The sequence below is a fragment of the Scyliorhinus torazame genome, chromosome 13 (assembly GCF_047496885.1).
Source record: "Scyliorhinus torazame isolate Kashiwa2021f chromosome 13, sScyTor2.1, whole genome shotgun sequence".
Classification (NCBI taxonomy): Eukaryota; Metazoa; Chordata; class Chondrichthyes; order Carcharhiniformes; family Scyliorhinidae; genus Scyliorhinus; species Scyliorhinus torazame.
In genome coordinates this window covers 223,715,896-223,739,924 of record NC_092719.1, presented here as the reverse complement: position 1 = coordinate 223,739,924, position 24,029 = coordinate 223,715,896, and the positions used below count along the sequence as shown (strand labels likewise).

Here is a 24,029-nt window from a genome sequence, read left to right as displayed (position 1 = left end):
TGCAGTGACCTTGACGGCCACTGGAAGCAGGTAACCTCCTCCTCCACGTGGAGCCAGGTCCGCAAGGACATGGCACAGGTACCGTACTGTCCCCTTTTTGAGGCAGAGCCTCCTGCGGAACACAGTGGGCGGGATTCTCCGATCCCCTGTTCCTGGACTGTCCCGCTGGCGTGAAATGGACATGGTCCATCCCAGCGGGACCTGGCTTGGAGGGCGGCTAGCGGAGTCCTCAGGGGGAATCTGACCCCGGGGGGGGGGGGGGGGGGGGGGGGGCCCACGCTGGACTAGCTGGCTTCGAAGCGTATATCAACGCGGCACCAACCCCTGTTCCGGAGGCTCAGAAGATTCAGATTTTATATTCCAGACTGAGCTCCAAAGTCTTTCCGTTAATCCAGGACGTGCTGAACTACGCTGAAGCCAGGACTCGACTCAAGGACAACTACGCACAGAAAACGAACACGCTCTTCGCCAGGCACGCACTCGCCACTCGCTCTCAACTCCCTGGTGAGTCCATAGAAGACTTCTGGCGGGCCCTAATCCCACTAGTCCGGGACTGTGACTGTCAGGCCGTTACGGCCACCGAACACTCAGACCTCCTTTTGCGGGACGCTTTTGTGACTGGAATTGGGTCAGATCTCATACGCCAGCGGTTCCTAGAAGGGACCATGCGCAACCTCCAGAGCCTACTCTGAAATTGGGCGGGCCCTTACCACCCCTTACTGTGTGCGGCCTCACGACCCTAAAGGTCAACCCACCTTCCCTCTTTGCCAAACTAACTCCAGATTACAAACCCGTCGCCACCAGGAGCAGACAGTACAGCACCCAGGACAAGGCCTTCATCAGGTCCGAGGTCCAGCGGCTGCTTCAGGAAGGCATCATCGAGGCCAGCAACAGCCCCTGGAGAGCCCAAGTGGTATTAGTTAAAACTGGGGAGAAACACAGGATGGTCGTTGACTACAGCCAGACCATCAATCGGTACACGTAGCTCAACGCGTACCCCCTCCCATGCATATCTGACATGGTTAACCAGATTGCACACACCGGGTCTTCTCAACGGTAGACCTGAACTCCGCCTACCACCAGCTCCCCATCTGTAAATCGGACCGGCCATACACCGCCTTCGAGGCAGCCGGCCGGCTATATCACTTCCTCAGGGTCCCCTTCGGCATCACAAACGGGGTCTCGGTCTTCCAAAGGGAGATGGACCGAATGGTCGACCGGTACGGCTTGCGGGCCACGTTTCCGTACCTAGACAACGTCACCATCTCCGGCCATGATCAGCAGGACCACGACGCCAACCTCGCTAAATTTCTCCACACTGCTACTCTCCTAAACCTCACTTACAATAAGGAGAAGTGTGTATTCAGCACGAACCGCTTAGCCATCCTCGGCTATGTGGTCCAGAACGGAGTTCTGGGGCCCGATCCCGACCGCAAGCGCCCCTTCATGGAGCTCCCCCTCCCCCTCTGCCCCAAGGCCATTCTTTTCGTACTACGCTCAGTGGGTCCCAAACTATGCGGACAAGGCCCACCCACTCATACAGTCCACCCGGTTTCCCCTGACGGCCGAGGCCCACAGGCCTTCGCCCAGATCAGAGCTGATATTGCCAAGGCCACAATGCTGCTGTAGATGAAATGCTGTCCTTCCAAGTAGAAAATGACGCATCAGATGTCGCCCTTGCCGCCACCCTCAATCAGTCAGGCAGGCCCCTGGCATTCTTTTCCCGCACCCTTCATGCCTCAGAAATTCGGCACTCATCCGTCGAAAAGGAGGCCCAAGCTATCGTTGAAGCTGTGCGGCATTGGAGGCATTACCTGGCCGGCAGGAGATTCACTCTCCTCACTGACCAACGGTCGGTAGTCTTCATGTTCGATAATGCACAGCGGGGCAAGATTAAAAATGATAAAATCTTGCGGTGGAGAATCGAGCTCTCCACCTATAATTACGAGATTATGTATCTCCCCGGCAAACTCAACGAGCTCCCAGACGCCCCCTCCCGAGGTACATGTGCCAGCGCGGGTAGATCGACTCCGGGCCCTGCACGACAGCCTTTGAGTCACCCGGGGGTCACACGGTTGTACCATTTCATTAAGGCACAAAATCTGCCCTACTCTGTCGAGGAAGTAAGGACAATCACCAGGGACTGCCAGGTCTGTGCGGAGTGCAAGCCGCACTTCTACCGGCCGGACTGCACGCGCCTGGTGAAGGCCTCCCACCCCTTTGAACGCCTCAGCATGGATTTCAAAGGCCCCCTCCCCTCCACCGACCGTCACTCATATTTTCTCAGTGTGATCGACAAATACTCCAGATTCCCCTTTGCCATCCCATGCCCCGACATGCCGTCTGCCACCGTCATTAAAGCCCTCAACACAATCTTCACTCTGTTCGGTTTCCCCGCCTACATCCACAGTGACAGGGGATCCTCATTCATGAGCGATGAGCTGCGTCAGTTCCTGCTCAGCAGGGGTATCGCCTCCAGCAGAACGACACAACCCCCGGGGAAACGGACAGGTAGAGAGGGAGAATGGGACGGTATGGAGGGCCGTCCAGCTGGCCCTGCGGTCCAGGAATCTCCGGCCTCCCGCTGGCAGGAGGTCCTCCCTGATGCACTCCACTCCATTCGCTCATTACTCTGCACTGCCACAAACAATACACCCCATGAACATCTTTTTGCCTTCCTCAGGTAGTCCCAGGAAGTCGCTCTCGACTTGGCTCGCAGCTCCGGGAACCATGCTTCTCCGTAAGCACGTCCAACCCCACAAGGTGGACCCGCTGGTGTAGAGGGTGCACTTGCTCCACGCAAACTCCCAGTTCGCCAAAGTGGCGTTCCCCGACGGCCGCCAGGATACTGTCTCCCTCAGGGACTTGGCACCAGCAGGTTCCACCCCCACACACCCTCCGCCCCTGGCGCCACCCTCCCCTCTCCCGTCACTCCCAACAGCACCCCCCCCCAGGACCATCCGTCCCCCCCCCCCCCCTTGCCCACGCCCGACGATGAAAAGGATTTCGGCACGCTCCCGGAGTCACCATTGGCCAGATCAGCACCAACATCGCCGACACCACCGCGTCGCTCCCAGGGGAACATCAAGGCCCCGGACCGGCTAAATCTCTGACCGGTCCACCGGACATCAAAGGACATTTGTTTGCTCAAATCTTGTAAATATTAACTCATTGTTGTATATAGTTATCCACCACCCCCCCGCCGGACTCAATTTGTAACAGGGGGTGAATGTGGTAAACCACTGTTGCACCTGTATTAGGTGATGTACGGTAGGACCTGTACTACAGGTTCGCCGGTAGTCCCTGCCTGTATAAATTTGCAGGTCCTCCAGCCAGCAGCCATTTCGCCAGCTGCTGTGGGAGGCCACACATCTGGTAGCAATAAAGCCTCAGTTGGATTCAACTATCGTCTTTGTCCAATTGATCGTGCCTCAGTGAGTTTGAGTGTGAGTGTGTGTTAGATGATTTACTCTGTTTGTAAAGTTAATGTCTAACTGTAACATTCACTTGAACCCAAACCCCTTGGACATCAGCTTTCGGACTTAAATCCCGATTGCACAAGCTATCAGCAGCCGGCTGTGAGCCACATCTTGCAACACAGAGACAGGCCTTTCTCTCCCTGTAAGTCTGCAGCCTAAACGCAAACAAATAATTCCAAACATGTTTACCCAACCCTGTTCCCATCTCCCTCCAGCCCCTTATCCATCACCCACCCTGTTTCAACCACTAACCCTGGAGTGAATCCACATCCTCGCGACTCTGTGAGTGAAGAGGTCTCTCCTGGCCTCTGATAAATGATCATCGCCCCAGTGCTGTAAGTGGGATCTTCCTGTGCACCATAAATATTTAAGTTCTGTTCTTTTCAAACATTTCTTAAAAACATCATTTGTCCAACAAGATGAAAAATGTAATGTAAAACGCTTATTGTCACAAGTAGGCTTCGAATGAAGTTACTGTGAAAAGCCCCTAGTCGCCACATTCCGGCACCTGTTCAGGGAGGCTGGTACGAGAATTGAACCGTGCTGCTGGCCTGCCTTGGTCTGCTTTAAAAGCCAGCGATTTAGCCCTGTGCTAAACCAGCCCCTGAGATAGTGGGAGGGTGGTAGGTGAATTGTTACTAAGTGGTAATACCTGATCATTACCTATTCCCATGGCAAAATGCATAATCAATAATCTAGCGATACAGCTCATTAGCTGTCTGGCCATTATACTTGTTCTGGGTTTTTGAAATAGCTGGTTAATTCTCAGAATCACAGAGCTGTGATGGTGCAGAAGGAGGCCATTCGGCCCATCCTGTCTGTACCGACTCTGCAAACGAGCACTGTGCCTTAGTGCCGTTCCCCTGCCTTTTCCCCGTACCCCTGCACAGTGTTTCTATTCAAATAATCATCTAATCCCCACCTGAACGCCTCGATTGAACCTGCCTCCACCCCACTCTCAGGCCGTGCATTCCACACCCCAACCACTCGCTGTGGGGGAAAGTTATTTCTCACATCGCATTTGCTTCTTTTGAAATCACTTTAAATCTGTGTGCCTCTCGTTCTCGACCCTTTGACGAGCGGGAACAGTTCCTCTGACTACTCTGTCTAGCCCCCTCGTGATTTTGAACATCTCAATCAAATCTCCTCTCAGCCTTCCCTCCAAGGAGAACAGTCCCAATCGTTCCAATCTATCCTCGTCACTGAAATTTCTCAATCCTGGAACCATTCCTGTGAACCTCTTCCCCACTCTCTCCAATGTGTTCACATCCTTCCTGTAGAGTGGTGCCCAGAACTGTACACAATATTCCAGCTGAGAGCTAACTAGTGTCTTGTATAAGTTCAGTATAACCTCCTCGCTCTTGTACTCTATGTATTATTCCTATTAATAAAACGCAAAATACTCTCTGCTTTATTAACTGCTCTCTCCACCTGTCCTGACACCTTCAATGATCTCTGCACAGATACACCCAAGTCCCTCTGCTCCTGCACCCGTTCAGAATTGTACCTCTTATTATGTTTTGTCTCTCCATGTTCTTCCTAAAAAAAATGCATCACCTCACACTTCTCCACATTGAACTGTTTCTGCCACATCTCTGCCCACTCCACCCACTTACCTTTGTTTATTGAAGTTCTACACTGTCCTCCTCACAGTTTACGATGCTTCCAGATTTTGTATCATCCGCAAACTTTGAAATTCCTCCCTATACACTACGATGTATATGGTTAATGTATATCAGGAAAAGCAAGGGCCCTATTAAAATCCCAGACCAGACCCCAACAGGACAGAAACCCCAATGTTTAATGTTAATTTTGTAAGACTGTGAGGAAAGGATATCTTACAAAGAAATAGAGATATGGGGCGTCATTCTCCGACCCCCCCCCAGCGGGTCGGAGAATGGCCGTTGGCCGCCGTGAATCCCGCCCCCGCCGGTTGCCGAAGTCTCCGGTACCGGATATTCGGCGGGGGCGGGAATCGGGCCGCGCCGGTTGGCGGGCCCCCCCGCTGGATTCACCGACCTGGATGGGCCAAAGTCCAGCCGATAAATTGCCTGTCCCGCCAGCGTAAATTAGAGTACCTATTTACCGGCGGGACAAGGCGGCGTGGGCGGGCTCCGGGGTCCTGGGGGGGCGCGGGGCGATCTGACCCCGGGGGGTGCCCCCACGGTGGCCTGGCCTGCGATCGGGGCCCACCGATCCGCGGGCGGGCCTGTGCCGTGGGGGCACTCTTTCCCTTCCGCCTCCGCCACGGTCTCCACCATGGCGGAGGCGGAAGAGACTCTCCCCACTGCGCATGCGCGGGAAACTGTCAGTGGCCGCTGATGCTCCCGCGCATGCGCCGCCCGGAGATGTCATTTCCGCGCCAGCTGGCGGGGCAACAAAGGCCGTTTCCGCCAGCTGGCGGGGCGGAAATTCCTCCGGCACCGGCCTAGCCCCTCAATGTTGGGGCTCGGTCCCCAAAGATGCGGAGCATTCCGCACCTTTGGGGCGGCGCGATGCCCGTCTGATTGGCGCCGTTTTGGGCGCCAGTCGGCGGACATCGCGCCGTTTGGGGAGAATTTCGCCCATGGTAAATTAAAACAAACGTTATTACTCACAAAGTATTAAAATATCTTTAACATCACATCAGAAAATAACTTACAATTGCTCCTTAATCAATGCTAACCCATAAGTGAATACAGTAATCCTTAACTGCTATCTTCATTCCCATTCAAACAACAAAAATCTCAGCTCTCAATCCACTGTTAAATGTAGTTAGCACCTGCTTTACAGATATATCAGGACAATCAACTTGGAGAAAAATAAAACTTTTGACACTGCCTTAATGCTCTGAATCCTACAGAAACTCCAGCTGTGTTTCTTCAGCAGCTGTTTCACCTTGTTTCAGCTCACCTTCTATTCACACTCCCCAGAACTGCTTGGAAAGAAACTGCTAATCTAGCTTCAGACATATTTTTAACCGAGCTGAGATGCTTTACTTCTGCTCACATCTTCAGCTAACACACAACTAAACCAATGCTTTTCTGCTCCACCCAGTAAGTACGTCACCGTACCAAGCTGGAACCTAATTAACTCCACTGGGAATCCCTTTAATACAAACAACATTCCATTAGCCCAAGCTTTTTACAATGCCTTAATTGCAACCAACCCTGGCTCCCAACCTTTCAAACCAGGGTTTTTTAAAACACTGCCGCAGCAGTCACACACACTCACCCAGACTTTTAACCCTTACTGCACCAAATACATATAATACAATGTATCTGAAATTCCTACATTCATCACAGTTCCAATACTGACCCCTGGGGAACCCCTCTACAAACCTTCCCTCCAGCCCCCAAAATATCCAAAATATCTCTGCTCCTAATATTCAGTCAATTTTGTACGCATGTGTTGACTGTCTCTTTGTTCCATGAGCTAAAGCTTTTCTCACATTCCTGTTGTGTGGCACTGCATTGAATGCTTTTTGAAGTCCATGTACACCACATCAACAGCATCACCCTCATCGACCCTCTCTGTTACCTCACCAACGAACTCCAGCAATTTAGTCAAACACGATTTCTCCTTTAGAAATCCATGTTGGTTCTTCCTAATCAACGCACATTTTTCCCTGTGATGACTAATTCTATCCCGAATAATTGTTTCTGGAAGCTTCCCCACCACCACAGTTAAACTGACCGGCCTGTAATAGCTGGGGCTATCCTTACAACGTATTTTGAACAAGGGCATGACATTTTCACTTCTCCAGTCCTCTGACACCGCGTCTGAGTCTCGTGAAGACGGGAAGATTATGGCCAGAGCCCTGACATTCTCATTCTCACTTCCTTCAATATCCTTGGAACATCTCCTCTGGTCCTGGGGCCTTGTCAGTTTTAAGCACTGACAATCTAAGCAATACTTCCTCCTTATCAATTCTGAACCGTTCTGGTGACAGAATTTCCCCATCTGCCACCATGACCTGAATAGGCATCTACATCTTGATAAAGACAGATATAAATTCATTTAACACCTCAGCCACGCCCCTTGCTCCATGTGTAAATTCCCTTTCAGGTCCCTAATTGGTCGTTCTCCTTTTCCCACCCTTTTACTATTTCTTCTTCTCCTTGGGCAGTCCCTCAGGGTGGAGGATGACCTGCTTCCACTCCGGGGGTGGGGGGGGGGGGGGGGGGGGGGGGGGCGGGTTTCTGCGGTGGTGAATAGTCCAATTCTGGATCCGCAGACTCTGCCCCAGGTTTGAGGTGGTGTTTGATGAGGTGGGTGGGTGGTATGCTCTAGATTCCGCGCTCTCCTTTGCTGTTTACTCTTGGCCTTCCCGTGTTCCATCCTGTGACACTCGAGGTGATTGGCTCCTTCGCGGATGCTTTTTCTCCAGTTTGTGCGTTCTAAGGCAGCGATTCCCACGTGGCGGTGGGGATGTTGCATTTATTTAGGGAGGCTTTCAGAGTGTTCCTGTAGCATTTCCTCTGCCCTCCCTAGTGATCGCTTGCCACTGCGGGGCTCGGAGTAGATCGCTTGTTTCGGGGAGTCTTGTATTGGGCATGCAGGCAATGTGCCCACCCCATCACAGCTGGTTGAGGGTGACCAGTGCCTCGATACTGGGGGATATTGGCAGCGTTGGTGATACCTCTCCAGGGTATTGAGTGCCTGCTGTACATTGATCATGTGTCTGATGCACACAGGAGGGTGGGGACCAAGGCTGCTCTGTAGACTATGAGCTTGGTGCTGCTTTGAGATCTCAGTCTTCGAATACCTTGTTCCGCAGACATCCGAAAACTGCACTGGTGCAGTAGAGTCGATGCTGGATTTCATTGTCAATGTCAGCTTGCTCCGAGAGGAGCGTCCCGAGGTATGGAAATGATCCGCATTGTCCAGGGGCTCACTGTGGATCTTGATGTTCGGGGGTGGAGTTTTGTGGGGCAGGAGCGGGCTGGTAGAGAACCTTTGTTTTCTGGATGTTTCGCCCGAGGCCCATTTTCTCCTCTGCCTCGGTGAAGGCATTGACGATGGTTTGCAGCTCAGCCTCTGCATGTGCTCACACACAGGCATCGCCTGCGTCCTGCGTCCCTTATCGGACCAACATTTCACTATTGATCTGCCTGCAGAAAACTTTGTGATCCCCCTTTCTGTTGGCTGTAATTCTTTTCTCACATTCCGCTTTGCTTCTCGAATTACCTTTTTTTTACCTCCTTCCTGAACCTTCCGTATTCCTCTTGGTTCTCAACTATACTTTCCACCTGTCACAAACACACTTTTTCTCTTTGTCTTAATTCGTGTCACCTTTTTCACCCAGTGAGTGTGGATTTGTTTACCCTCTCTCTCCCTTTTAAGGGAATATACCGTGACTCTGTCCAAACCATTTCTGTTTGAAGGTAGCTCATTGTCAGCTACAGATTTTCTCAACAACCTTTCATCCCAGTTTAACCGGCTCAGCTCTGTTCGTGCATCATGAAGTCAGTCCTCCTGTAGTTAATTGCTTTTACTCTGTATAGATTATTGCAGGTTCCTTAATCACCAACATCAAGGACTTACAACAAAGGCAGTTTATTCTTGAACTCAACAGTGACATACAACATCCATTCCCACATAGAGCTCTATGTGACTGTAATAACCATTTTAGACCATTTTGATTTTCTCTGGAAGGTAACTCAATAATTTATCCCAATTTCTTATCACTTCCTCATTATCCAATTTAATTTGAATTCAGAATTGTCTGGATCCATCTCTTCTCCTGAGTTACAACAACTAACCCCCTCCTTCTTTCCTTCTTTATCAAAATACATGATGTGGAGATGCCGGCGTTGGACTGAGATGGGCACAGTAAGAAGTCTTACACTTGGTCTGCATATAGGTAGCATAGTACCGTTGTCTCATCTGCTAACCTGTGGTTGTAAGACTTCTTACTGTATCAAAATACAGTTGAGCATGAGACTCTCTTGTGAGTTTCATCCTGTCTAACATTCCTATCAAATAATTCACCTCACTCAATTCCTTTCAATTTGATAAGGCTACTAATCTTGCTTTTAATGGATCACCTACCATTGGTAACAATACTAGTACATTCTCCCACTAACAAAACTACAAAAGTCCATCGCTTTTTTCATCACATGGGTGTGATAATTTTTAATGTTTACCAGCCAACTCACCAGCCCTAGTTAATCCCGCCCTAAAGTTTGACACATTGTCCAACAACGTCGTCTCCGACCGCTAACTCGTCAATTTCTCTTTGATCAATTTAAGTTGTCCTCTCCCCTCATGACCAAAGTCAATTCAAATGGACTGAATTTAGTTGATTCCTCGGTACATCCCTAATCTTCAATTAGTACAAATGGAATTCCTTTATCCCAATCCTCTGGATAATCCTGACTATAGGCCCTCAACGTGGTCTTTAAAGTTTGATGCCATCTTTCCGATGCCCTTGTAATTCTGGATGATGCGCTGTTAAGTTAAATTGTTTTATTCCTAAGATATCCATAAATCTGACATAAATTGTATCCCTGACTTGATTGGATTTCTTTTTGTCTCCATTTCTGGTAAAACATTTGGTTAACTCCTTTACAACCTTCTTAGATTTAATGTTTCTGAATGTAATTCCCCCCAGAAATCTAATGGACGAATCCATTATGGTCAACTGATACTGATTCCCACTTTTGTTGTAGGCAGGAGGTGTCCCGCACAATCATTTAGAATCCTCGTAAAGGGTTCCTGAAATGCTGGAATGGATGTTAAAGGTGCTGGCTTGATTAGTGCCCGATGTTTCCCTATTACCTGACGTGCAACATATACGGCAAAATTCAACTACATCCTTATGCAGTCCAGGCCAATAAAATGTTTTCCTATTTTTGCTTGAGTTTTCCTTTCGCCTAAACAACACCCCCCCCCCCCCCCCCCCCCCCCCAACACACACACACACACACACACACTTTAAACAGTGCCTGCCTTGTAATTAAAGGGTGTATGAGGTGAAAACAAACATGGTTTTAAAGAAAGACTAGGCTGTTGCTTAGCGACCGGGGGCCCACACTGAAAACATTAGCACATGTGGTGCGGTTGGAACCAGGTATTTGAGAAGAAAGCAGCTTTCACAGAAGCCGCCGGCAGAGAGGCAGGGCAATGGAGAAAGAGGCAGAGAGCAAGTCTCAGAAACTAAATACTGGTGCGGAAGGCAGAGTTCCAGTGAGATCCATTGGCTCACGGTGTGGGAAGCATCTGGAGGGGATTTGATGAGAAATCCACACAGGTTGTGTGTGCGGGGTGGCATCTGCCACTAGGTTTCAGAGTGTGGTGTGTCTGACCACAGTTGGCCTGTTGCTTTGTGTAGACTGTGTGTTGTATTCTCTATTCTGCTCTACATGGATGGCTCCGATGCATAATGTTGAATAAAGAACAGAAAGCTTTGTGAACATACAAGCTATAAATCTATTACACTACTAAGATTTGTTCACATTCCTAAAGTAGAAGGTTATTTACATAAAACTATGCTATCTCTAACTTACAGAACTCTCAAGCATACAACTGCTCTCTATGCCTGACTCTCTTCCAGCTCTCTCCTAACTCTTAACTCCGAATCATCTAATAATTTTCTAATCTAATCCCAGAATCCCTTCGCCACATGACATTTATATGACTGTTCTGAGGTTCCCTCTAGTGGTAAGAAGCATTATCATTAACTTGATAATTCTTTACATCCCAGTCAATATACATATCATTACACTGTGCGCTTACTGAGAAAATTAGAGGATAAGATATAGTTTGTAACTTGTGTTGTCCTTAAAAATCTGTGTACATCTGTGAAGATATAAGTCGGGTGATGGGGTCATGTCATAGAGTCAATATTTTAAACATTAAAAGTTAATGACAGTCCTGTGACAGTTCATCCACGTCTCTAAACAAAAAATAAACGTTGAGGTCTATTGAGCCAAGGTTCCATTCTGGGACCTGACTGCCCAGTAATAATAATAATAATAATCGCTTATTGTCACGAGTAGGCTTCAATTAAGTTACTGTGAAAAGCCTCTAGTCGCCACATTCCGGCGCCTGTTCGGGGAGGCTGGTATGGGAATTGAACCCGCGCTGCTGGCCTTGTTCTGCTTGACAAGCCAGCTGTTTAGCTCACGAGTAATATCAGTTGGGATCATAGCCCTAACCCAAACCCATAACAAAAGTGGGGGCAGGATTTGAGATTGCTAATTAATAATAATTGATTGGGATACTTTAGAACATAGAACATAGAACATAGAACAATACAGCGCAGTACAGGCCCTTCGGCCCACGATGTTGCACCAAAACAAAAGCCATCTAACCTACACTATGCCATTATCATCCATATGTTTATCCAATAAACTTTTAAATGCCCTCAATGTTGGCGAGTTCACTACTGTAGCAGGTAGGGCATTCCACGGCCTCACTACTCTTTGCATAAAGAACCTACCTCTGACCTCTGTCCTATATCTATTACCCCTCAGTTTAAAGTTATGTCCCCTCGTGCCAGCCATATCCATCCGCGGGAGAAGGCTCTCACTGTCCACCCTGTCCAACCCCCTGATCATTTTGTATGCCTCTATTAAGTCTCCCCTTAACCTTCTTCTCTCCAACGAAAACAACCTCAAGTCCATCAGCCTTTCCTCATAAGATTTTCCCTCCATACCAGGCAACATCCTGGTAAATCTCCTCTGCACCCGCTCCAAAGCCTCCACGTCCTTCCTATAATGCGGTGACCAGAACTGTACGCAATACTCCAAATGCGGCCGTACCAGAGTTCTGTACAGCTGCAACATGACCTCCCGACACCGGAACTCAATCCCTCTACCAATAAAGGCCAACACTCCATAGGCCTTCTTCACAACCCTATCAACCTGGGTGGCAACTTTCAGGGATCTATGTACATGGACACCTAGATCCCTCTGCTCATCCACACTTTCAAGAACTTTACCATTAGCCAAATATTCCACATTCCTGTTATTCCTTCCAAAGTGAATCACCTCACACTTCTCTACATTAAACTCCATTTGCCACCTCTCAGCCCAGCTCTGCAGCTTATCTATATCCCTCTGTAACCTGCTACATCCTTCCACACTATCGACAACACCACCGACTTTAGTATCGTCTGCAAATTTACTCACCCACCCTTCTGCGCCTTCCTCTAGGTCATTGATAAAAATGACAAACAGCAACGGCCCCAGAACAGATCCTTGTGGTACTCCACTTGTGACTGTACTCCATTCTGAACATTTCCCATCAACCACCACCCTCTGTCTTCTTTCAGCTAGCCAATTTCTGATCCACATCTCTAAATCACCCTCAATCCCCAGCCTCCGTATTTTTTGCAATAGCCTACCGTGGGGAACCTTATCAAACGCTTTGCTGAAATCCATATACACCACATCAACTGCTCTACCCTCGTCTACCTGTTCAGTCACCTTCTCAAAGAACTCAATAAGGTTTGTGAGGCATGACCTACCCTTCACAAAGCCATGCTGACTATCCCTGATCATATTATTCCTATCTAGATGATTATAAATCTTGTCTCTTATAATCCCCTCCAAGACTTTACCCACTACAGACGTGAGGCTCACCGGTCTATAGTTGCCGGGGTTGTCTCTGCTCCCCTTTTTGAACAAAGGGACCACATTTGCTGTCCTCCAGTCCTCTGGTACTATTCCTGTAGCCAATGATGAAATAAAAATCAAAGCCAAAGGTCCAGCAATCTCTTCCCTGGCCTCGCAGAGAATCCTAGGATGAATCCCATCAGGTTTAAAGTGTGGACAGCAAGTTACTGGATGCCAAGTAAGTAAAACTTGATTTGGGATTTATTGTTATAAGCAGGGATCTGCGAATCCTTAAAACAGAGTAAGCGAGGCACTGGACATGGGAATTGGAGTTTCTGTGAGGTCGATTATAGAGGTTGGAATACAAAATGGCATTGGAAATTGTTCAGGCTTTTCTAAAGGCAGCAGATTTAAACGGACTGGTTTACAGAACGTAAACAAGGATCAGTTAACGGAATTGGCAGATAAATTGCAATTAGTATGACCTGTCGGGGGTCAAGGAAGTCGATATATTGAAAGTCCAGCAAAGCATTTGAAATTTCAAGGAGCACTTGAGAGACCAACTCTCCAAAGGTGAAACAATTGAATTCAATGACAAATGAAACAACTAAAAATAGAAAGAAAAGAAATAAAATCGCTTAGTGTCACAAGTAGGCTTCAAATGAAGTTACTGTGAAAAGCCCCTAGTCGCCACATTCCGGCGCCTGTTCGGGGAGGCTGGTATGGGAATAGAAAGAGAGGATGGCACAGTGGTTAGCACAGCTGTCTCACGGTGCCGAGGTCCCAGGTTCGATCCCGGCTCTGGGTCACTGTCCGTGTGGAGTTTGCACATTCTCCCCGTGTTTGCGTGGGTTTCACCCCCACAGCCCAAAGATGTGCCGGGTGGGTGGATTGGCCACGCTAAACTGCCCCTTGATTGAAATTTATTTTTAAAAGAAATAGAAAGAGAGATGAATAGACTTGAATTGGAGGCAAAGGAAGAATAAAAAGATGGGGAAAGAGAAACAAGGGAAAAGGAGCGAGACCGAGGACTGCATTCTCCGATTTGGAGACGATGTCCTGACGCCGGAGTGGGAACGGTGGCGTTTACGACCGAAAAATTGGCGCAAAAGGGCGCAGATCCTCCGTCTGGTGGGGGGGGCTAGCAGGCACGCAGCGTAGAGCACCCGGCCCGGGCTGCCGATACGGCTGGAGAATTGGCGGGTCCGTGACCGTGCATGGGCACGGTGGTGGAATGAGCGGCCACGCCATGCAACATGGCGCTGGCTGTGCGCGGATCTGGCCTGCCAAGCAATGACCCCCCTTTGGCCAGGTGCGCCACCCCTAGACCAACCCCCCACCAGTGCCCCCAGCCCCTGCCAAAGCCCTCCCCACCGTCCACGGATCAGCTCCCCCCCCCCCCCCCCCCCCCCACCCCGACTGTGGGCTGATTTGGACTCAGTCCGCAGCAGTCATGCCGAGTTCCCCAAAAAGAATTGCATGAGTGCCCCACGCCGTTGGAACTCGGCCCATCAGGGCAGAGCATCAGGAGGAGGGCCTCAGGTAACCTCCTGAGGCCGTCCATACAGCGTGTAGCGTACTCCTTAGGGGGCGAAGCATCGCAAAAGTGGCGCCGCCCCCGATTTTGCCGCCAACATGGATTCTCCGGCCGATCGCTGAATTCGATTTCGCCGTCAGAGACCGGAGACCCCTGACCACCGAATTTCAACTTAAAAAGCTGGCAGGTAGGAAAGAGACAACAGAGGGTGATAAGGAAGGGCTTATTTCCAGAAAGGGCCCCGGTGGGGAAATGTTTGCATTCATACAAGCTCTTCCAAAGTTTGAGGAAAGGGATGTGGCAGCATGCTTTGTTGCATTTCAAAAGGTAGCTAAACAGATGAAATGGGCAAAAGGAATTTGGTCCCGGGTCACTGTCCATGTGGAGTTTGCACATTCTTCCCATGTCTGCGAAGGTCTCAGCCCCATAACACAAAGATGTGCAGGGCCTGTGGAACGAAAGAGGAAATGCTGGAAAATCTCAGCAGGTCTGACAGCATCTGTAGGGAGAGAAAAGAGCGAACGTTTCGAGTCCAATGACTTTGTCAAAGCTAACAGACAGAGAAAGTGGGAAATATTTATACTGTGGAGTGAGAATGAAAGATGAGTCATAGCCACAGACAGAAACCCAGGGAAACCGGGTGCTAATGGCCACAGAAACCGGGTGCTAATGGCCACAGAAACCCAGGGAAACCAGGTGCTAATGGCCACAGAAATCCAGGGAAACCGGGTGCTAATGGCCACAGAAACCCAGGGAACAGAGTGCTAATGGCCACAGAAACCCAGGGAAACCAGGTGCTAATGGCCACAGAAATCCAGGGAAACCGGGTGCTAATGGCCACAGAAACCCAGGGAACAGAGTGCTAATGGCCACAGAAATCCAGGGAAACCGGGTGCTAATGGCCACAGAAACCCAGGGAAACCGGGTGCTAATGGCCACAGAAACCCAGGGAAACCGGGTGCTAATGGCCACAGAAACCAAGGGGAAACCGGGTGCTAATGGCCACAGAAACCCAGGGAAACCAGGTGCTAATGGCCACAGAAACCCAGGGAAACCGGGTGCTAATGGCCACAGAAACCGGGTGCTAATGGCCACAGAAATCCAGGGAAACCGGGTGCTAATGGCCACAGAAACCCAGGGAACAGAGTGCTAATGGCCACAGAAACCCAGGGAAACCAGGTGCTAATGGCCACAGAAATCCAGGGAAACCGGGTGCTAATGGCCACAGAAACCCAGGGAACAGAGTGCTAATGGCCACAGAAATCCAGGGAAACCGGGTGCTAATGGCCACAGAAACCCAGGGAAACCGGGTGCTAATGGCCACAGAAACCCAGGGAAACCGGGTGCTAATGGCCACAGAAACCAAGGGGAAACCGGGTGCTAATGGCCACAGAAACCCAGGGAAACCGGGTGCTAATGGCCACAGAAATCCAGGGAAACCGGGTGCTAATGGCCACAGAAACCCAGGGAAACCGGGTGCTAATGGCCACAGAAATCCAGGGAAACCGGGTGCTAATGGCCACAGAAACCCAGGGAAACCGGGTGCTAATGGCCACAGAAACCCAGGGAAACCGGGTGTTAATGGCCACAGAAACCCAGGGAAACCGGGTGCTAACGGCCACAGAAACCCAGGGAAACCGGGTGCTAATGGCCACAGAAACCAAGGGGAAAGAGTGTTAATAGCAGTCCTCAAAGAGAACAAAAGATGTGAAAGGCCAAACAGCAGGGAAATTAACATCAGAGGGTAAACTGTAGATGAAGCATGCTGGGAATATTAACTATATTTTAACACTGCTTTTGAGCGAAAATAAGGAGGTCAAGTAATGTAAACCAAATACTGCTCAGTGCCTGGTACTGGCCTTATTATGATAATAAATTGTTCTTCCGAAGGACAACAAAATGCGTCCTCAAATTGTTTTTAAACCAAAGGCAAAACATTCATATTTCCCCTTGCGTATGTTCCCAAGCTTTATCTCTTCAAAGTTGTTTATTTCAACCTATAAATATAATGGTTTTTGACTGCAGGACTCAGAGTGCAGTGCCTTGGCTTCGCAGCTGAAACATTCTCTCTCCACAAGTATATTTGTGTAAATAAATTTCCTTAAATCGAACCTCGAGGAATTTGTCTTTGTTATGATTTCCACGACAGAGAGGTACTGGATATGGTGGAGGAGTGGACTAGGTTGTCTCGGAGGGAACGGTCTCTGCGGAATGCTGACAGAGGGAGTGAAGGGAAGATGTGTTTGGTGGTGGCATCACGCTGGGGGTGGCGAAAATGGCGGAGGATTATGCTTTGCATACGGAGGCTGGTGGGATGGAATGTGAGAACGAGGGGGACTCTATCCTTGTTCTGGGAGGGAGGGGAGGGGGCGAGGGTAGTGGCGCGGGGGATGGACCGCACACTGTTGAGGGCCCTATCCACAACTGTAGGTGGGAAATCACGGTTGAGGAAGAAGGAACACATTTTCGAAGCACCATTTTGGAAAGTGGCATCATCGGAACAAATGCGACGGAAGCGAAGGAGTTGAGAGAAAGGGATGGAGTCCTTACAGGGTGTAGGGTGCGAAGAGCTGTAGCCCAGATAGCTGTGGGAGTCAGTGGGCTTGTAGTGGACATTAGTGGATAGTCTATTGCCCGAAATGGAGACAGAAAGATCAAGGAAGGGAAGGGGTGTGTCTGAGATGGACCAGGTGAAAGTGATGGAGGGGTGGAAATGGGAAGCAAAGTTGATGAATTTTTGCAGGTCTGAGCGAGAGCATGACGCGGCACCAAAATAGTCATCAATGTATCGTTAAAGGAGCTGTGGGAGGGGGCCCGGATATGCCTGGAACAAGGAATGTTCCACATACCCCATAAAAAGGCAGGGTAGGTGCATTGGCCATGCTAAATTGCCCCTTAATTGGAAAAAAAAAGAATGGGGTACTTTAAATTTATTTTAAAAACCGAACTTGGACATTACTTTTCCAAAGTAGACCGTGAGGTAGAGCTAGTGAGGTGTATGCATCATTGCCAGAAGAGGTGTCTGTAGAGTTTGGTTCAGTAGAGGAAGTTATGCTTAGGATATATGAGTTGGTTCCTGAAGCGCACAGGCAGAAATTTCAGAACACGAGGAAGCAGCCTGGACAAAACTATACCGGATTTGAGAGGGTAAAGCAAAGTAATTTTGACCATTGGATCCAGGCACTGAAAGTAGGGATAACACACCGAGCCCTTAGTAACGTGATTCTTTTGGAAGAATTTAAAGATTAGCTACTACACTCAGTGATAAAAACTCACGTGGAGGAACAAAAAGTTAAAACTGCTAGGCAGGCAGCAGAATTAGCAGATGATTATGCAGCGGTCCACAGACTAAACATTTTTTCTGTCATCCCTACAAATATGAAAAGAATAGAAGGCGGGGAGATGAAAGGAAAACAAGTAGTCAGGGAAGAGAAAGAACAGATGGGAATGGTCAGGAAATATCACCTCAGATCAGAATAAAAATGCTGAGAGTGGAAGTGATATTCAAAAGCCTAAATATTTCCATTGTGACAAGGCGGGAAATATTCAGGCAGATTGTTGGAAACTAAATGGGAGACCAGTTTCAGTCACAGGAAAGATAGCACTAGAAAAGGAAATGGCTGTTTTAAACTGGAGTGGTGGTACAGGTAAAACATGCTCCCTCAGAATCTATGAGAAAGGGGGATATGGTTCAAATTGTTCAGATAATTATTTTAGTATTGGGGAAGGAAGACAGGCTATTAGAGGTTCTGGAGTTTTTTAAAATCTTACTCATGGCAAACTCAATGGACGCAATTTACTCACCGAGTTGCACCCAGCACGGATCTGGGTGCGCCGGTTAAATGGAGGGAAAGGCCAAAATCGAGAGTGGCGCCAGGCGAGAATCAGTTTGCCATCTAACCAGCCCACTCCTGATGGTGAGTTTCGGATCCCACCCAAATATGGCGAGTATAACGTTACCCCCTCATTTGCATTAATTTCCATCTCAGCGAGATTGAAGTCGAATGTGACGGCCTCCCTGGAATTAACCAGCCCCAGCGAGAAATAACGCAGGCATCGTTTAGTACTCCTTTTTTAAAACGTGAATCTGGCGCAATGGCTGTTTAGGGGAAGGGAGGAGGTGACAGAGTAAGAGACAGAGTGAGAGACAGGGCGACAAAGAGAGAAAGAAACAATGAGAGAGAGAAAAAAATGAGAGATAGAATGAGAGCGAGAGTGTTATAGAGTGATTTAATAGTGTCTCAATAAGCACTTTCCTATTTGATTCTCTGTTTGGATCTCCTTAACAACAGTATGCGTGCACTTGTGATCTTATCGAAGTATCTCAACAACCTGGATCACGTGTTAAAGAGATTTTCAGAGGCTGGTCTGCGTCTGAAGCGGAGCAAACACAACTTCCAGGCAGAGTGTGCAATATCAGGGTCATAGATTCACAGTGACGGGTCTGTCTCCTGTTGATACAGTAAAGTTTTATTCATAGTTTTATTCATATAAGTGCTAGTTGAATGCATATAGCTAAAGAAGCAAAATATTAAGAGCGTGGGAACTCAGTCATTGTCTCATATAATGAAGTAATCATTGTATTCCAGTGTATTCAGCACTGAGAACGTATTATTCTCTGTCTAATCAACTAATCAATTCTTAAGGTTCTGCCGAGCTATGAGACATACCAAAATGCGAGAAAACATATCCAGTATTTTTCCTAAGACTGCGCACACATACGCCAAGCTAGGTTTGATAGGCACCAGTCAATATTAAGTATTGTCCAATGTTTGATTAACAAGTTATCCTCTAAGTAACAGACATTCATTTGAATGGACCAGGAGGTCTCAGCTGAGAATTAGAAGCCAATGAAAGTAAATGAGGGATTAAACAAGAGATAAGAATTCCCTTAAAAGTAGGACCTTGTGGTCGAGGTCGTTATTCCTGAATTATTGAATCATCAGGGGTGAGCCTGTGGAATTCATTACCACAGGAAGTAGTTGATGCTAAAACTTTGAATATATTCAAGAGGCGGTTGGAAATAGCACTTGAGGAGATTGGGATCAAAGGCTATGGGGAGAAAGCAGGATTAGGCTATTGAGTTGGATGATCAGCCATGATGGTGATGAATGGCGGAGCAGGCTCGAAGGGCCAAAAGGCCTCCTCCTGCTCCTATCTTCTATGTATCTATGTATCTGCCTGTCTGTTTGTGTTTAAAGTGATTTCTTTTTGTGCTTTTGCTTTTGCCATGTGCTGTACATTTTTATGTATTGTTTGATATTTTGTTTCAAAGTTTTTATTCAGTTCTTATCCAAGTGGATACCAGTGAGGAATTAACAATAATAAAGTCGTATTTTTGACACCTCCCACCAACCGGATTCTTATTACTAGTTAAAATAAGAGTCCCCATAATTTTTCGAGGCAGCCGGGAGCTGGAAGGGACTGAACACCACGCAGAGAGGCATCGGCAGCGGATCGGCAGGACCGAGGTAAGAGATGGTGGAAAATGTTTGAGCTATCGAGGAATGTTTAGGGTAAGAGTAGGGCCAGTCAAGGACAGTAGTGGGAAGTTGTGCTTGGAGTCCGAGGAGATAGGAGAGGTGCTAAATGAATATAATTTTGTCAGTATTCACGCAGGAAAAAGACAATGTTGTCGAGGAGAATACTGAGATTCAGGCTACTAGACTAGAAGGGCTTGAGGTTCATAAGGAGGAGGTGTTAGCAATTCTGGAAAGGGTGAAAATAGATAAGTCCCCTGGGCCGGATGGGATTTATCCTAGGATTCTCTGGGAAGCTAGGAGGAGATTGCTGAGCCTTTGACCTTGATCTTTAAGTCATCTTTGTCTACAGGAATAGTGCCAGAAGACTGGAGGATAGCAAATGTTGTCCCCTTGTTCAAGAAGGGGAGTAGAGATAACCCCGGCAACTATAGACCAGTGAGCCTTACTTCTGTTGTGGGAAAAATCTTGGAAAGGTTTATAAGAGATAGGATGTATAATCATCTGGAAAGGAATAATTTGATTAGACATAGTCAACACGGTTTTGTGAAGGGCAGGTCGTGCCTCACAAACCTTATAGAGTTCTTTGAGAAGCTGACCAAACAGGTGGATGAGGGTAAAGCAGTTGATGTGGTGTATATGGATTTCAGTAAAGCGTTTGATAAGGTTCCCCATGGTAGGCTACTGCAGAACATACGGAGGCATGGGATTCAGGGAGATTTAGCAGTTTGGATCAGAAATTGGCTGGCTGGAAGAAGACAAAGGGTGGTGGTTAATGGAAAATGTTCAGGCTGGAGTCCAGTTACTAGTGGTGTACCACAAGGATCTGTTTTGGGGCCACTGCTGGTTGTCATTTTTATAAATGACCTGGAGGAGGGCGTAGAAGGATGGGTGAGTAAATTTGCAGATGACACGGTGGAGTTGTGGATAGTGCGGAAGGATGTTACAAGTTACAGAGGGACATAGATAAGTTGCAGCGCTGGGCTGAGAGGTGGCAAATGGAGTTTAATGCAGAAAAGTGTGAGGTGATTCATTTTGGAAGGAATAACAGGAAGACTGAGTACTGGGCTAATGGTAAGATTCTTGGCAGTGTGGATGAGCAGAGAGATCTCGGTGTCCATGTATATAGATCTCTGAAAGTTGCCACCCAGGTTGAGAGGGTTGTTAAGAAGGCGTACGGTGTGTTAGCTTTTATTGGTAGAGGGATTGAGTTTAGGAGCCATGAGGTCATGTTGCAGCTATACAAAACTCTGGTGTGGCCGCATTTGGAGTATTGCGTGCAATTCTGGTCGCCGCATTATAGGAAGGATGTGGAAGCATTGGAAAGGGTGCAGAAGAGATTTACCAGAATGTTGCCTGGTACGGAGGGAAGATCTTATGAGGAAAGGCTGAGGGACTTGAGGCTGTTTTCGTTAGAGAGAAGAAGGTTAAGAGGTGACTTAATTGAGGCATACAAGATGATCAGAGGATTGGATAGGGTGGACAGTGAGAGCCTTTTTCCTCGGATGGTGATGTCTAGCACGAGAGGACATAGCTTTAAATTGAGGGGAGATAGGTATAAGACAGATGTCAGAGGTAGGTCCTTTACTCAGAGAGTAGTAAGGGCGTGGAATGCCCTGCCTGCATCAGTAGTGGACTCGCCAACACTGAGGGCATTCAAATGGTCATTGGATAGACATATGGACGATAAGGGAATAGTGTAGATGGGCTTTAGAGTGGTTTCACAGGTCGGCGCAACATCGAGGGCCGAAGGGCCTGTACTGCGCTGTAATGTTCCATGTTCTATGTTCTATCGAGGAATGTTTGAGCTATCGAGGGAGCTCCAAATCCCAAGAATGTGTCTGAGCTCAGATCAATTCTGGGTTTAGTGAACTACAAGGGGAGGTTTTTTGACAGACCTTTCAACAGTGTTGGTGCCGATGTATCTGTTGCTTCACAAAGAGGCCCAATGGGAGTGGGGGCCGGCACAAGGGAAAGCTTTCAAGGATGTAGAAGTTAGAATCAGCCGATCTGCTGGTTCACTTTGAGCAGGACAGAGAGCTGATTCTGTCATGTGATGCCTCACCTCCTGGTGTCGGGGCAGTGCTCCCTCGTCTGATGGAGGATGGGTCAGCGAAACCCACTGCATTTGCATCACACACAACAACTGAGAAGGGATATTTGCAGCTCGACGAGTCACTTCCAGCCATCGATGAAGTCCGTGAGGCATATGTGGATGCTTCTGAATGAAACGTTTAGCAAAGTCGTATGGTTGGTGGCCAGAAATGGATCAGGACTTGGAGGACAAGGTGAAATCCTTTCTGCATGTTCAATAAATCAAAAAATGGCACCACAGCACCACTCCACCCGCAGGGGGGCTGTCCCTGGTGTAGACTTCATGTGGGCTTTGCAGGGTCTCTTCCGGTCATGTTTTTAGTCATCGTGACTGTATTGACAGTCAAAGAGATCTAGGTGTGCAGGTCCACAGGTCACTGAAAGGGGCAACACAGGTGGAGAAGGTAGTCAAGAAGGCATACAGCATGCTTGCCTTCATTGGCCGGGGCATTGAGTATAAGAATTGGCAAGTCATGTTGCAGCTGTAGAGAACCTTGGTTAGGCCACACTTGGAGTATAGTGTCCAATTCTGGTCGCCACACTACCAGAAGGATGTGGAGGCTTTAGAGAGGGTGCAGAAGAGATTTACCAGAATGTTGCCTGGTATGGAGGGCATAAGCTATGAAGAGAGGTTTGTTCTCACTGAAACGACGGAGGTTGAGGGGCGACCTGATAGAGGTCTACAAAATTATGAGGGGCATAGACAGAGTGGATAGTCAGAGACTTTTTCCTAGGGTGGAGGGGTCAATTACTAGGGGGCATAGGTTTAAGGTGCGAGGGGCAATGTTTAGAGGAGATGTACGAGGCAAGTTTTTTACGTAGAGGGTAGTGGGTGCCTGGAACTCGCTACCGGAGGAGGGGGTGGAAGCAGGGACGATAGGGACATTTAAAGGGCATCTTGACAAATACATGAATAGGATGGGAATAGAGGGATACGGACCCAGGAAGTGTAGAAGATTGTAGTTTAGTCGGGCAGCATGGTCGGCACGGGCTTGGAGGGCCGAAGGGCCTGTTCCTGTGCTGTGCTTTTCTTTGTTCTTTGTTCTTTGTGTTCCAAGTGGCCATCATGAGCAACATTAGAGCTCACATTATGACAGAGAAGCTAGGCCACGTTTCTTCGACTCATGGCTCACCAGATTCTTTGGTTTCTGATAACGGGAGGAATGTTGATGCAAAAATATGGAATACGCATGTGCGTACTGCTCCTTTCCATCCAGTGCTGAATGGTTTAGCAGAGTGAGCTGCACAGACACTGGAAGAATTGCAGACGGCACTTTGGAAACTAAGCTCTCACGGTTCTTGTTTCAGTCACGTATCACGCCACCAACGGCCACGGGAGATTTGATTAGGTGTATGGCTGTCTTGAACAAATGTGCGCTTGTGCACGTGATGTCATCGGGAGAGCGAGCATGTGCATGTTTTCAGTTTAGCCAGTATGTGGCAAAATTCGGCTCCAACTCCATCTACAAGTTTGCTGACGACACGACCATAGTGGGGCGGATCTCAAACACCGATCAGTCAGAGTACAGGAGGGAGATAGAGAACCTGGTGGAGTGGTGTAGCGACACCAATCTCTCCCTCAATGTCAGCAAAACTAAAGAGCTGGTCATTGACTTCAGGAAGCAAAGTACTGTACACACCCCTGTCAGCATCAACGGGGTCGAGGTGGAGATGGTTAGCAGTTTCAAATTCCTAGGGGTGCACATCTCCAAAAATCTGTCCTGGTCCACCCACATCGCCGCTACCACCAAGAAAGCACAACAGCGCCTATACGTCCTCAGGAAATTAAGGAAATTCGGCATGTCCACATTAACCCTTACCAACTTTTACAGGTGCACCATAGAAAGCATCCTATCGGGCTGCATCACAGCCTGGTATGGCGACTGCTCGGACCAGG

At 48.3% G+C, this 24,029-nt stretch overlaps 1 long non-coding RNA gene across 1 annotated transcript in view; it reads left to right on the top strand.

Annotated features, from left to right (window-relative positions):
- The first annotated feature begins 419 nt into the window (after window positions 1–419).
- Window positions 420–24,029, top strand: part of LOC140387765 (uncharacterized) — a 24,066-nt gene continuing 456 nt past the window's right edge. Inside the window, exons 1-3 of the long non-coding RNA XR_011934009.1 lie at window positions 420–504; window positions 19,834–20,029; window positions 23,965–24,029. The exon at window positions 23,965–24,029 is cut by the window's right edge and continues 456 nt beyond it. This is a non-coding gene — a long non-coding RNA (uncharacterized lncRNA). The remainder of the gene's footprint in view (window positions 505–19,833; window positions 20,030–23,964) is intronic.